The sequence below is a fragment of the Crotalus tigris genome, unplaced genomic scaffold (assembly GCF_016545835.1).
Source record: "Crotalus tigris isolate CLP2741 ecotype Arizona unplaced genomic scaffold, ASM1654583v1 scf7180000018371.15429387391:27106975, whole genome shotgun sequence".
Classification (NCBI taxonomy): domain Eukaryota; kingdom Metazoa; phylum Chordata; class Lepidosauria; order Squamata; family Viperidae; genus Crotalus; species Crotalus tigris.
In genome coordinates this window covers 4,999,881-5,013,210 of record NW_024096970.1, presented here as the reverse complement: position 1 = coordinate 5,013,210, position 13,330 = coordinate 4,999,881, and the positions used below count along the sequence as shown (strand labels likewise).

Genomic DNA, 13,330 nt, shown 5'->3' with positions numbered 1-13,330 from the left:
TTTGTCCCTAAGGAGGACTACACTCATAGTCTCATGGTTTCTTACCCATTACGCCAAACTGACTTTCATGATTACTTTATTAGGTTTGTATAGCCACCCATCTCATAAAATGTGACGTACTGTAAAATCAAAGGCATTTAAACCGTAAAAAAAAAGCTGTTGTACTAATAAACTATGTTTCTAAATTTTGTGGGATATGGTGGTATATGTGTTTCCATACTACTCAACGCATATAACTTTCAACAGTTATGTGCATTGGAAAGGAACAATTATGAATGCATTATTCTTTCAATAAATGTTTCAGTTATTTAATTTGAGATAAAATACAATTTTAATTAGTGACTATTAGATGACTAATTTCATTTCTAAAATGATAGGACATACTGTAAAGGGTTTTAGAAATAATTCTAAAAATTGCTCCTGAAATCACTTCCACAGTGTTAAATGGTGCTGAATAGAAAAGTAGAATGGCTTTAAGTTTATTCAGGTCTTTGTTTAATTGTGTTCCTTTCTTTTTAAGACTTACAGCTCAAATACTTCAATTAAAATATAGAAAAAGGCAATCAGTTTGTTAAAATAGCATCAAATGGCACTAATAATTAGAATAGTGCTATATGGAAGGGTATATGTATGTGTCTATCCATGCAATAAGTACACTCATTTTTCTATATACCGTGTTTCCCCGAAAATAAGACCCAGTCTTATATTTTTTTTGCCTCCAAAAGAGACAGGTCTTATTTTCAGGGGAAGTTTTATTTTTTTTCCTGACACCTGCCTTGCTCATGGCAGGGGCACCAGCAGCCCGGTCCAGCAGGAGCTCGCAACAGGAAGCCACGTGGCCTGCTGCACGGTGCTGTCACCACAAAGTAAGGCAAGAGGGGGAGGGTTGGAACTGCCCCAAGCACCCCATAGGCACCCAAACACTTTTTGTCCAGAGGGAGACTGGAAGCTTTGTCTGCTTGCAAATGGGGTGCTTGGGAATGGAGTGATTAGCTCTGTTTCCAAGCACCCCATTAATAAGCTGATGAAGCTTCCAGTCTCCCTCTGGGCGAAAAGTGCATGATGCATCTGGATCGCCTGCCTCCCCCCCACCTCTGCCTCCGCACTCGGACTTACCTGTTCTATGGCAAGGGGTTGGAGGGCTGCAACTGCTCACCACCACTTGTGCTGATCACGCCCACCCCTGGGCTTATTTTTGGGGTAGGGCTTATATTAGGCTAGGGCTTATTTTCGGGGCGTGTCTTATTTTCAGGGAAATATGGTAGATACTCTAGCACAGTGATGGCGAACCTTTTAGAGACCGAGTGCCCAAACTGCAACCCAAAACCCATTATGTATCATTGGGTGCCGGGTGGATGTGGCCAATTGAGTGGGCGTGGCCCATTGGATGGGCGTGGCTGCAGTGGTAACAGCAGACTGGGTGGGACTAAAAAGTTCAATCAATCAATTCCAACTTTGCAAGATCTTTTTTTCCCGCGAAAAGTTGAAATTGACTGATTGATTGAACCTTTTTCTTTTTTTTGCACATGGCAGCGGGGGCCTAAAGCGAAAAGATTTTATAAAACCCAGCTGAAGGCCTAGGACTGAGGCGACGGCGCGTGTGCCCACAGAGAAGGCTCTGAGTGCTGCCTAATTAACATTACAGAAACTGTACCAACATATTTTTTCCAAAACAAGATAACATTTGGTTCTTTGAGAAGAATTGGAAGAAATGGGTAATTCATTCAGTGCTATGTCTATTTTAAGTAGAAGAAAATATGTGTAGCTCAGGATTAAACTGTGGAGTGCTCTTTGAGATTGGTTGTTTTCATTACTCTATTAGGTAACATCAGTGGTAGTGAATGTGGGATTTGCTCCCTATTTATAAACAGTAGCTTGTCCTGCTGGGAGGGCAGATGAGAGCTTTCTCCTTGGTAATTCCTTGATTGGAATATTGTTCTCTGCTGTCGTATTAATCCCTGCTCATTTGGCTGTTGGTTGCTGGAGAGGATGTGTTCTGGTCTTTGTATTTCCTTAGCTTTTTTATTGTCTATTTTGAATGGCGTGTAAATGTGGTTAATCTCTGTGTGTCTATTGATGGCTGATTTGTCTGAATGCAAGGTTTTCAGAAAATCCTTACCACTTTTGGATTGAGCTTGGTCTAGATGCTCCCTTAGAGAACCAGTTTAGTGTAATAGTTAAGGCATCAGGCTAGAAATAGGGGAATGTGAGTTGTAGTCCTGCTTTAGGTACAAAGACCTTGAACTACTCACTTTCTGTCAGTGCTAGAGAGGAGGCAATAGCAAACTACTTTTGAAAAACCTTGCCAAAAAATGAATGGCATTTACAAACTATTCAAAAGAGACAATAAAAAAGAAGAAACAAAAAGACTAGAACACATTCTCTCCAACAATCCACACCCAGATAAGCAGGAATTAACACCAGACAAACTGCTAAGCAGAGAACAATACCCTAATCAAGGAATACCAAGGAGAAACCCCACTTCCACCAAAACTGATAGGGCAAGCTATTGTATATAAACCCACATTCACCAGCACTGATTATGTTATCTAGCCAGGTGTCTGCAAGCAACCAACGCATGGAGCACCAAAGATTCCACATACCTATTCCCTTTTAAACCACTGGAAACCCTCCCACTGTTGACATTATTCTAGCAAACAAAGAGGTAGGTAGGTAGGTAGGTAGGTAGGTAGGTAGATAATCTTTATTGTCATTTTTCACTGTGGGCACAATGGCACACATTAAAAATGAAATTTAGTTGCTTGCTCTCAAAGTGTACACATACATAACATACATTTAAACATACTATATACAACATATGTATAGACCTACACCCTTACAGAGTTCCTCTGTTCCTGATCTAAATTGGGATTAATTCACCACATAGTCCAGGTTATGTGAAAAATGTAAATATATCTTCATTCTTTCCATTAAATAATTATCCAAAATAGCAGTAAGTATCTGTAATTGTATGATTTATCACTGAGGCAACACTTGTTAAGGGAAGGGAAGAGAAGTTTTTTGGACAAAGGTCATAATCATACTTACAAACATTAATCATAAGTTACAAACAACAATTGATAAATCATAAAAAACCAATAGGAGAAGATAGAAAAAATGAGAAGATGAGAAAAGATGAGAAATGAGACAGTGCTGTGGGAATTAAACGTTCAGCAGAGTGATGGCACGGGGAAAAAACTATCTTTATGTCTGATTGTTTTGGCATGCAATACTCTATAGTGGCATTCTGAGGAAAGAAGTTGAAATAGATTATGTCCAGGATGTGAGAGGTCTGTAGATATTTTCTCAGCCCTCTTTCTGGTTCATGCATTATACAAATCTTCAATGGAAGGTAGGCTGGTAGCAATTGTTTTTTCTGCAGCCCTAACTATCTGTTAAAGTCTGTGCCTATCCTGTTTAGTTGCTGTGCTGTTATTTAACTACAAATGACAGATTAAGTAATTCCTCTGAAGAACTATATCAACAGATCTTTGGGCAATATGAGCTTTGAGTTGACGCAGGAAAAACATTCTTGTTGTGCCTTTTTAATGATGGTTCTAATGTTATATGTCCATTTCAAGTCCTTGTAGATAATAGAACCTAGAAACTTGAAGGTCTCTACTGTTGATAGTGTGTTGCCTAATATTGTAAGAGGTGGTAGAATAGGAGAGCTTCTTCTAAAATCTATTATCATCGCTACAGTTTTAAGAGTGTTCAGCTCCAGATTGTTCCAGCTTCACCAAAGGTCCAGTTGATCTACCTCTTTTCTATATGGAGACTCATCATTGTCTCAAATGAGACCAAGGACTGTTGTATCATCTGCAAATTTCAGTACTTTAACAAAGGGATCCTTCAGGATGCAACCATTGGTATATATAACGAGAAGAGTAATGGAGAGAGCACACAGCCCTGGGGGACTCCTGTACGGTTTGTTCTACCCCCCCCCCCCATCAAGTAGGGCCAGAACAAAAATTGGTAGGGCCAAGCCCTACCCTATTTAATATAATTGCTTATTATGAATTTTAATCTTTCCTTTCATATTAAACATTTTAATTCAATGACTGTGTTGTAATGTTGAATTGGTTTTATATAAAGCCACTATTTGTTTTTTATTGCCTATGATTCAGATCAAGTAAAATCATAAATTGCTTACTAAAAGGAAAAATTAAATAAATTGCTTTAATCTGATTGATTCATAACTGCTATTATGTTACCTGTGATCCTTTGAAAAAAAATTTATATGGCTCTATATGTTTACTCATAACTGTAAACTGCTATGAAATAAGGTCTTGTAAAAAAAATCCCTGTCAGGCTATCCAGTGATATCTGAAGGCACAATTGAACCCACATAATTCAGGAGACAATGGAGTGGGAAAGGAATGGCTTGTGTATTCCATTTTGAGAATTTGGAAAGTGGCATGAGTCCTCTTTGAATAATAATTCTGCTTCATTCCAAGGCTTATTTGGGAGTATTAATTCACTTATTTTCTTATCATTAGTTATCGATCCAAGCCTGTGATCTTGGGGTATTTTCTTTTTTAAAAATGTCACATAAAACGGCATGTCACATCCAGGAGGCAGTGCAATTATCCTCATCAAAGCAGAGTCATTTTAATTTACCTTAATGAAGTGCTTAGTCTTGTATTGAAGTGGACAAGCAGTTCTAGCAGCATTTGGTAGTATTAGAAGAGGCTTTGGCACCCACACTGGACCTTTTTCCAGCAAGTAGAATTGATGAAGAGTGAGCTCATTTTTTCATGTCCATAATCAGAAAGAGGAGGAAGAGGATATGAATGCAAGAGGCAGTTAGATTAAAAGAGTTGTACCTTGTATTTTTTAATTGGGAGTGCAAGAAGTTTTCTCTGATTTGTTTTTCTAAAGGCTTTTTGGATTTTTGCTTGCAAGAAGAGTCTTCTACACTGTCTCTTTGAGCTGAAGTCTAGACAGGAACAGGATGTTAACAATTACAGTGCAGGTATGTAAAGTGACAGTTCATTTGCAGACATAGTCTGCATCCTCTCTCATTTACAGGCATTCTGGTTGCTTATTTTTTTGAGAAGAAAGCTGAAAGCCAGCATCTTTAAATCTTATTTTAAAAAATGAGCTAAGTGATTGCCCACTATTTTATACATTACCCTTATAACCTATAGTATATCTCACTAATGTCTTTGTCACTCTGAACATCAGTGTTGTACAGCAAGCATTCTCTAATGGAAAATCCAGCTCTACAGCTTAAAAGATTCACTATGTAAATCAGTTTTTCTCCCCTCCCTCCCCCACACCACCATCTACTTTTAACTCCTGGGTTCTTCCATGGCCTTGCCTTCCCACAGAGGCCCACCTATCCTTTTGCTTAAGCTGTTACTATACCATATAGGGCACATAATCATGGCAGAAGAAAAGGGATGATGGATACCCCGTGAATGGTGAAGTGGGAGAATATAAAAAATAATAGGTGATGGAAGGCATCTAGAAAAGAGAAAAGAAAGGAAAAAAGGATTGATCTGAATTCTTTCTGGCACTGGAAATGCTGAGAAGCTGAACCTCAGAAGGCTGCTAAAAGAATAAGATCTTTGCAGCTAATGTAAAACCCTGAAAGTGCTAGCAACTATTGAGCTACTCCTCAGGGGATGCCCTGTTTGATGCTCTCCCCATAATGTCTAAGATTTACAATGAAACCATTTAAAGAGATTATCAGGAGATTTGGGGTGGATCCTGTCAATATACTGATGTTCAGTTGTAAATTGCCACCTCAGGCTCATCTAGAGATGCTGTTGAACTTTTGTTGTGTTTGGAGGGTGTTGAGGTCTGGATTGGATAAAACAGCCTGAAATTTAACCTAAGCAAGGTGGAGTTGCTGTTTCATTGCCATTGTATGTTGGCTCCAGAGTGGTATTTTGAGAGGATGGTAGTGCCATTAAGAAGCGTGCCTGGCTGAGGAATTCTGGGAGTTGAAGTCCACAAGTCATAAAAGGGCCAAGTTTGAAGACCCCTGACTTAGGGACTTCTCCTAAACATACAGCTATTGGTACAGTGCAGATTTATAGTGGGCAGGGAATGTGCAAGCCAGCAAATCATTAAGAAATGTATGAATATAAAAAAATACATTAATTGCCCATTTGTTGATTCATTGAAAACATATGATAACATGAATACACTTGAATAATGGAACATTTTTTGCAATATGTAATTGAAATTTACTGTACATCTGAATTGGATCAGAGACGAATATAATGGAACTAAAGCATGAGTAATGAAATGAAAGAAGTCATGAGTATAAGTAGAAAGAAGTAAGATTGGCCACAACCTGGCATACCTTTGCAATGCCCTTGAAACTTGGATGTGCCATTGGGTTTGGATATCCCAAGGAATTGTGGAACTCTTTAAATAGTTACATTGTTCATAGTTAGAGTACACTCTTCTTGCATCTTTAAATATAGCTTTTAATTTTTTAAATTGTTTTTCATGGAAGAAAACTATGATTTTTCTTTTGTTTTAGTTGCGTATGCCAACCAGTGTCACATGCAAGTGAGATGGGTGGCGATATAAATTTAATAAATTTAATAGGTAGGTAGGTAAAAAATAAATAGAATGCTCATAGCAAATGATTTGACGCTGAGTAGAGAGACAGGGAAGTGATTTGTCTTCTGTTATTTACACATAAATGACTAGAAAATGTGTGCAATGTTTGGAGCCATGAATATGTGTGTATTTTTGTAAGCAGATGATACAGTATTATGGCTGAGAATTCAAATGAAGCAACAAGGGGTGTGTTTCTGAAAATACACCAAAGTCCAAGGCAGTCATATTTGACAAGGAAAATGGAATTAATAATTGCAAAAAAAATAGATTCAAGAAAGCTAGAGCAAGTATATGAATTTGTGAACTTTGAATCTTTACTAAAAATAGGGAAACAGGTAGAGAAATCTTAAATTGTGTAAATATTAGGAGAAAAGCACTACATATAGCAGGGGTGTCAAACTGCCGGCCCACGAGCCAGATGTGTCATGAGGAAACTGTGCCCACCCCATTGCCGGCAATGGGGGAAAAGTTCTGATATGTCACGTGACATCACGTGACGTCACGAGTTTGACATGTCTGATGTATAGTGTCTGATCTTTTACATGGAGTACATGTTTATTGAGAAAATATGAAAATGGTTGTGTATAAGAATGTACTTTTGATCACTTTGTTATATCAGAATAATAATTGGATATGTCAAGAAAAACATAAAAGTAAGTTGGATACTGTGGGAGCTTCATGCTGAAAAAAATAGTTGTATAAAATGAGAAGACATAGAGTCAAGAATTAACGGGTACTGAATGAGTACAGGTTCGATACAAAATGAATAACCAATAAGGAACAAAGTATGTTGAGATAGTTGATCATACAGGGAGAATGAATGAGGGTTGAATAGTAAGACAAATAAATGAGGGTTGTATGAATCAAGAGGATAAAAAAAATTATTTTAGACAAAAACAAAAGAAAGAACAGAATTTGGTTTCCATAGTGGTAACCAATTATAGCAAATGTGAAACAGTGTTTTAGGAAATCCTTTGTGAAAGGAATCCGTGAGAAGAAGAATATGCTAGTTTGACTGATATGGAGGATACAGCTGCACCAAACACAACAGGAAGCTCTGCAAGAGTCATAAAAGCAGAGACAGAAGAAGTCAAGACCGATTTCACACAGAGACAAAATGAGCTCTTAAGGTTCTCCCCTTCAGCTGGTATAAAAGGAAAAAAATGAACTTTTAATGGTGTTGGCTTCCTGTTTTTAATTGATTGCTTTGTAGATAATGAAGATGAGTTCACTGTCACTTTTCATTCTGCATTTTCATGTAATTAGTAAGAAAGTATTTTCAGTCAAGGATGTATTTTTTAGTCCCCTTATTTTTCATTAGAGAACATATTTTTAAATTTTAATCTGTGTTCCATATAGAGAATTCATTTTTAGTCACTACTAAGAGATTAAACTTGCTTACTCAATCACCCTTTTTCATTGCTGTTGGCTTCTGCTATATATTAATTTTTTCCACTCCATCTCATCACCTCAATCTCTAAACAGATATGGTCAGGGGAAATCCTTTTCAATGTAGGTCACTTTGCCATTCCATCTACCACCCCCACCATTGCAGCCGAAGCTATTAAATATATATATATATATGTAGAAAAAAGAACAATAGGATATGAATGAGATTGACAACACTCTGCCATCTGTTTGTAGTTGAAGAAGAAAAAGGATGGAAACCCCAGCAGTTACAAAAGGAGAGCATTATATGCTGTTTTGATTGTCACTGATCTTATTGTATTAAGATTGTTTCTGTGTTCATTATTCAGGATTTAGTTTTCATCCCCAAGAGCCCCTTTACTGTTTGGGACTAAATTAATTCCCCCAGTCTGCTGTATCATTTGAATGTACGCAGGAAGTTAGCTTCCCTTCCTTCTTTCAAGGCTAATAGAATCGCTTGACAGTGAGATGGGTGGCATATAAATTGAATAGATAATAATATGGGGTCCTGGATTTTCTTTTTAGGAGGAAAATGACACAGAAAATATTGAAGGTTGATAAGACCACCTCCATCTATCTGCTATGGTATGAAACTAATCAGGATAGTGTAGATTTTCTAATTTTCTATTCATTTCTTTAGTAAAAATGCAGGAAATAATGATCTCTTAGGCTGCTTAAGTTCTTAGGCTGCTTAGCAGTGAAGGACTTAGAAAATGGCTGACTGGATCATTGGTGATTATGTGCTCGTAAGTGATTTCACTTTCCTGGAAACAGTCCAGGAATCAGTCTCATCACTTTAGCAGAGACAATGTAGGTAGACTTTCCTGAATAATAATCACTGGAAAATGTATAAGCGATTTTGGCCAGACATATGCAACTCTGCACAATTGAGCAAAGACAAAAGAATGTAATCAGCAGATAGAAGAAAGAACAATAATCGGGAGTGGAGTTTTAAATATAACTAGTAGTCAATTCATATCTGTAAACTGATAAGTGAGGCTTCAGAAAGTTGAATGGGGCAACTGGCTAGAAGTTACTTTAGCACACACATTTTATTTTCTTTATTTGTTTCATAAAACTAATTAAGTTAAGTTCATTAAGTTAACAATGAAAAGTAAAATAGCAAACAGAAAACTAAAGAGAACTTGGAAAGAAAAGGTCAAGAGGGGAACAAGTAGAGGTGCAGAAAAAGAAAAATAGGGAAAAAGTAACTTCTGACTTTCTTTGGTACAGACACTTGCATTGTAGGAATCCGTAAGTCTTCCTTCTCAGTGCATACAAGTCTTGCTGCTGTTATTATACATAAAAACAGGGTCCCATGTTTATTTTCAAGATATGCATCAAATGCATATGCATTTTTAGGCATCAAACTTAAAAGAAAAATCTTTTGATTTCAATTGCACATTTATTCCAAGAATTGTCTGAATTAAAGTATATGTCTGATTTCAATATTTTTTACCTTTTTTACATGATAAAAAGTACCTTCAAATAGGTCCCACTTCCAACATATATTTGACACACCCTTGTACATCTTTGATAATTTGTCGTGTTAAATACCAAGGGTAAGTCTTCTTATAAAAATTCTCTTTCATGTTATAATTCAATATATATTTCTGTCCTTTATTCTACATATTCTCCCATTGATGAAGCATTACATTATATCAGTTTTTGCCCATTTAGTCATACAATCTTAAACATATTCATCTTTCATAATTCAGTTTCAGTAAAAATTATATCTTATTAATAACATGCTCATCAATGGTACGCATATCCAATTCAAAATTGGTTTTCTTATTTGTAAAATCAAATTTCTTGTCCAATTTAAATCTTTCTGTCAACTGAGCATACCATTGACAAATATGACCTTTCATTTAATTTGGTTCTCCTTTGGAAAAAGTCAATAAGTCTGCATAGGTCAGCCAAGTTTGTGTAACTGTCATTTCTTTTCTAAAAAGGCTTCTTGGGTTGACAACCATAGAAGAATTTTGGGAGTCAATCTTACTTTATGCCTGTTCCAAACTTTGAATATGACATGTCTAACAAAATGATTTTGAAAATCCATATCAACTTTAACTTTGTCATACTGTTAGCCTACATATTTTGAAGCTGTATAGCATGAGCAAAGGTTAGCAGAGTAGGTTATATTACTAGGCTAGGAAAATGATGAATCATTGGTGTATATACACTCTAGAATGGAGTGCTAGCTATATTCTACTGAGAAATATACTGAGAAAGCAAAAGTAAGGGCAGGCATTTTCCCCATTTAATGCAGATGATAGCAAATAATATACCGGTATCTAAGTCTTCTTCCTCTATTCACAATATAGGAATAGAGTATGCCAATGTGTGTGCATTATATGAAGCTACAGTAATCTTCCTCAAACCAATTGCAATTTAACACACAAAACAAAAATCCTAAGCATTTTAAAAAGACAAGTATTGTAGACTGGTTAGCATATTTATTGGCCAATATTAAACGAAGCGTAGCTTGCAGTTTACGATGTAATGGCTGGAGTTGACATCAATAGGATCAGTTGTTGTCCCTTTCAGCTGAGATGCTAAAGGGTGAATAGTCATGGAAACAGAACAAGCTTTTTTCCTCTATTTTCTAATGCCGCCAAATCATTAAGCAGTGTGGGAGAAGCAGCCTCTGCCACAACTGTTCAGTTGCTAAACAAAGAGGTTAATTCTTTGAGATTCATTCTTTTTGGCATCTGTCAGCAACAATAAAATATTAGGTGCACACTCCCCCCGCCCACTTAACTCTTTTTTATGTTCAGGGTATCATTGTACATATACATTCATGTGCTAACTTCCTATCTTTGACTCTTGATATCCTGGGAGAACCCAGTGGTATAGTTGGTACTCAGTTGCTGCTAAAGAACAACTAGTGGGAGAATTAATCAGATAGATTTCTACATAGATTAATGGGTAATACATAAAAAGGCAAGGCAAGGTAGAAAGTAGAGTTCTGCAGAGGCTACTTGATTCCTTTTCACCAGAATGAATATTGAGAAAATAGCCTGCCTCATCACATATGAGAGCCAGTTTGGTACAGCATTAGGTTAGAAACCAGGAGACACTGAGTTCTAGTTCTACCTTGGGGACAAAACCAACTGATTGACCTTGGGCCACCCACTCTCAGCCCTAGGAAGGAGACGACGGCAAGTCCTGAAAAACCTTGCCAAGAAAACTGGAGGGACTATCCAGGAAGTCACAGCAGTCAAAAACTGATCCGAAGGCACTTTAAAAAATATATATATACACATGGTCCAAGGAGTAGTCCTTCTTGCAGTTTGATCCCAGAAAAACAGAAGTTCTTTCTCAAAAAGTACAGTATGGTAAACAGATGAAATTATTGTTGATTTTCATCAGAGCGGAAGAAACTTTGCAAGACAGGTCATTAGGAGAAATGAAACATACCCCCAAACATAAAAATCAATGGATGGATGGATGGATGAATTGCAAGAAAGGTGAATAAATCAGGGAGGAGGATCACAACTGAAACCTTATCTTTAAACAAAATAAAACATTGAAATTCAGAGCATATATTCTGGAAGAAAGGGATGAGATGAATGGAAAGGATGGATAAGCAAAACTAATGGGAAAAATTGAGTAAGAATAGGATTGAGAATTATAAAAAAAAGCTTGTCATAGTTTATTCACAAGAGACTCAAGTTAAAAATTGAAATCAGTGAGGTTTGTTATAGAAGGTAATCATATATCTTTGCTTTCTCTCAACTATCCAGCCAATTGTGTTTGGAACCATCTGTAGCCTGATTATAAGAGTAACTCTGATTTGGGGCTAGACTAATTGACTACTGCCTCTATTAGTAATGGCTTAGGTATTTGAATTCTACTTGGGAGAAAAACATTGCAGTTAAACTGGTAAATAAATTAAAACTTGACATAAACAGGTTCTGCAGTAAGCTTCTCTAAATTTGATTTTTACCATTGCATCTGCTCATTTTCACACTTTGATGGGTTGGTGCTTGCACTAGTTTGTGGCTTAGGGTTACAATGTGTGATTGCTATATTTCATGCAGAACTATCAACTTAAGCCGACTGTAAAACCACAGAATTGGCAGAAATAAATTGAGCCAAAGCAGGATTAGTTGTGAGGTCTACTGCTTCAGCATTTACCTACTTATTTGACAGTCACACCATCTTTTCATAAATCTGTCATTTTACGAATACATTCCACCTATATTTATAATTTACCAGTAAATTGTCCCTTATAGAAACTAATACACTTGCAGTATAATAGTCCATGTAAAGTAGTCCCACTTGGAGTATACAAAGTTGGGGAATATTGTTATGTAAGCGTGTAACAGGTCAAACACATGGATATTTTTGTTTTTTAGGACTAAAATTCAGATAATGCTCTCTGTAGAAGGAATGATTATTTTATATATGATTATTTTATTGTCTCCGCGTTTAGGGAAAAAAATGAAAGGCAATAAAATACTTGACATTTTTGCTCAACATTTGTTGTTTGAAATGAATAGATGAGTATGTTAATCTACAAGTAGAAGTCAGATTTGTCAGCAAGCTAAATTATACAGTTAACATCTTTGACATTTCTATAAATATAAAAAGCTTGGATTTGAAATTGTAAGGTCTTGAACAGAAAACTTGCATCATCTTAGAAGTTACTTTAGCTTTGGACAATTGCCCCCTCCCCCCCCCAAATGAAAGGATTCTACATTTATAATTGAATGGGTGTAGTTAAAAATAATCTTTGGTGGTTAGAAAGTTGTTAACATGACAGCTATATTTATGTTACAAGCATATGGACAAAACCTATAATCATAGCTATAAGTTTCTATAAAGCTTTATGGCTTTGCTTTTAACTTAAATTCCAAAAGTAGGATATTTTTGCAAACGTATTTCATTTCTTCTGCAGCAGTGTTTACTTTAAAAAACACACTTCAAATTTTTATTTCTTTATATTGATTTTGATTCTCAGATTTAAGAATTGGATTGGTAATTAGCATGGAAGAAGTAAATACTGGTTACCAGAAACAATTTACGAGTCTTCCAAAAAATTTTCTGTATTTTCTAAAACATAACATTTGATTAAATTAATATGGGAGTATTAATTATTAATTATTCATCATAGCAAACTTTGTTTTCACACAAGATATGTGAGAAGATTGGGGGGAATTTGAGAGATATGTATTTTTGACAGTTCAGAAAACAGACTATGAAGCAATGTATCTATTGTATATCTGCAATTCTTTTTTAGCATCTCTTCTAGCTTCTGTTTGCTATGGATATCGTGCAGTGTTTCTCAACCACGGCAACTTTAAGATGTGTG

At 36.2% G+C, this 13,330-nt stretch overlaps 1 protein-coding gene across 8 annotated transcripts in view; it reads left to right on the top strand.

Annotated features, from left to right (window-relative positions):
• FYN (FYN proto-oncogene, Src family tyrosine kinase) overlaps positions 1 to 13,330 on the top strand; it is a 125,583-nt gene that overhangs the window by 23,512 nt on the left and 88,741 nt on the right. Inside the window, exon 2 of one of the 8 annotated variants that reach the window (XM_039351212.1) lies at positions 4,882 to 4,975. The exons of the other annotated variants lie outside the window; for them this stretch is intronic. The gene's annotated coding sequence lies outside the window, so the exon portion shown is untranslated. The remainder of the gene's footprint in view (positions 1 to 4,881; positions 4,976 to 13,330) is intronic. 8 annotated transcript variants of the gene reach the window in all.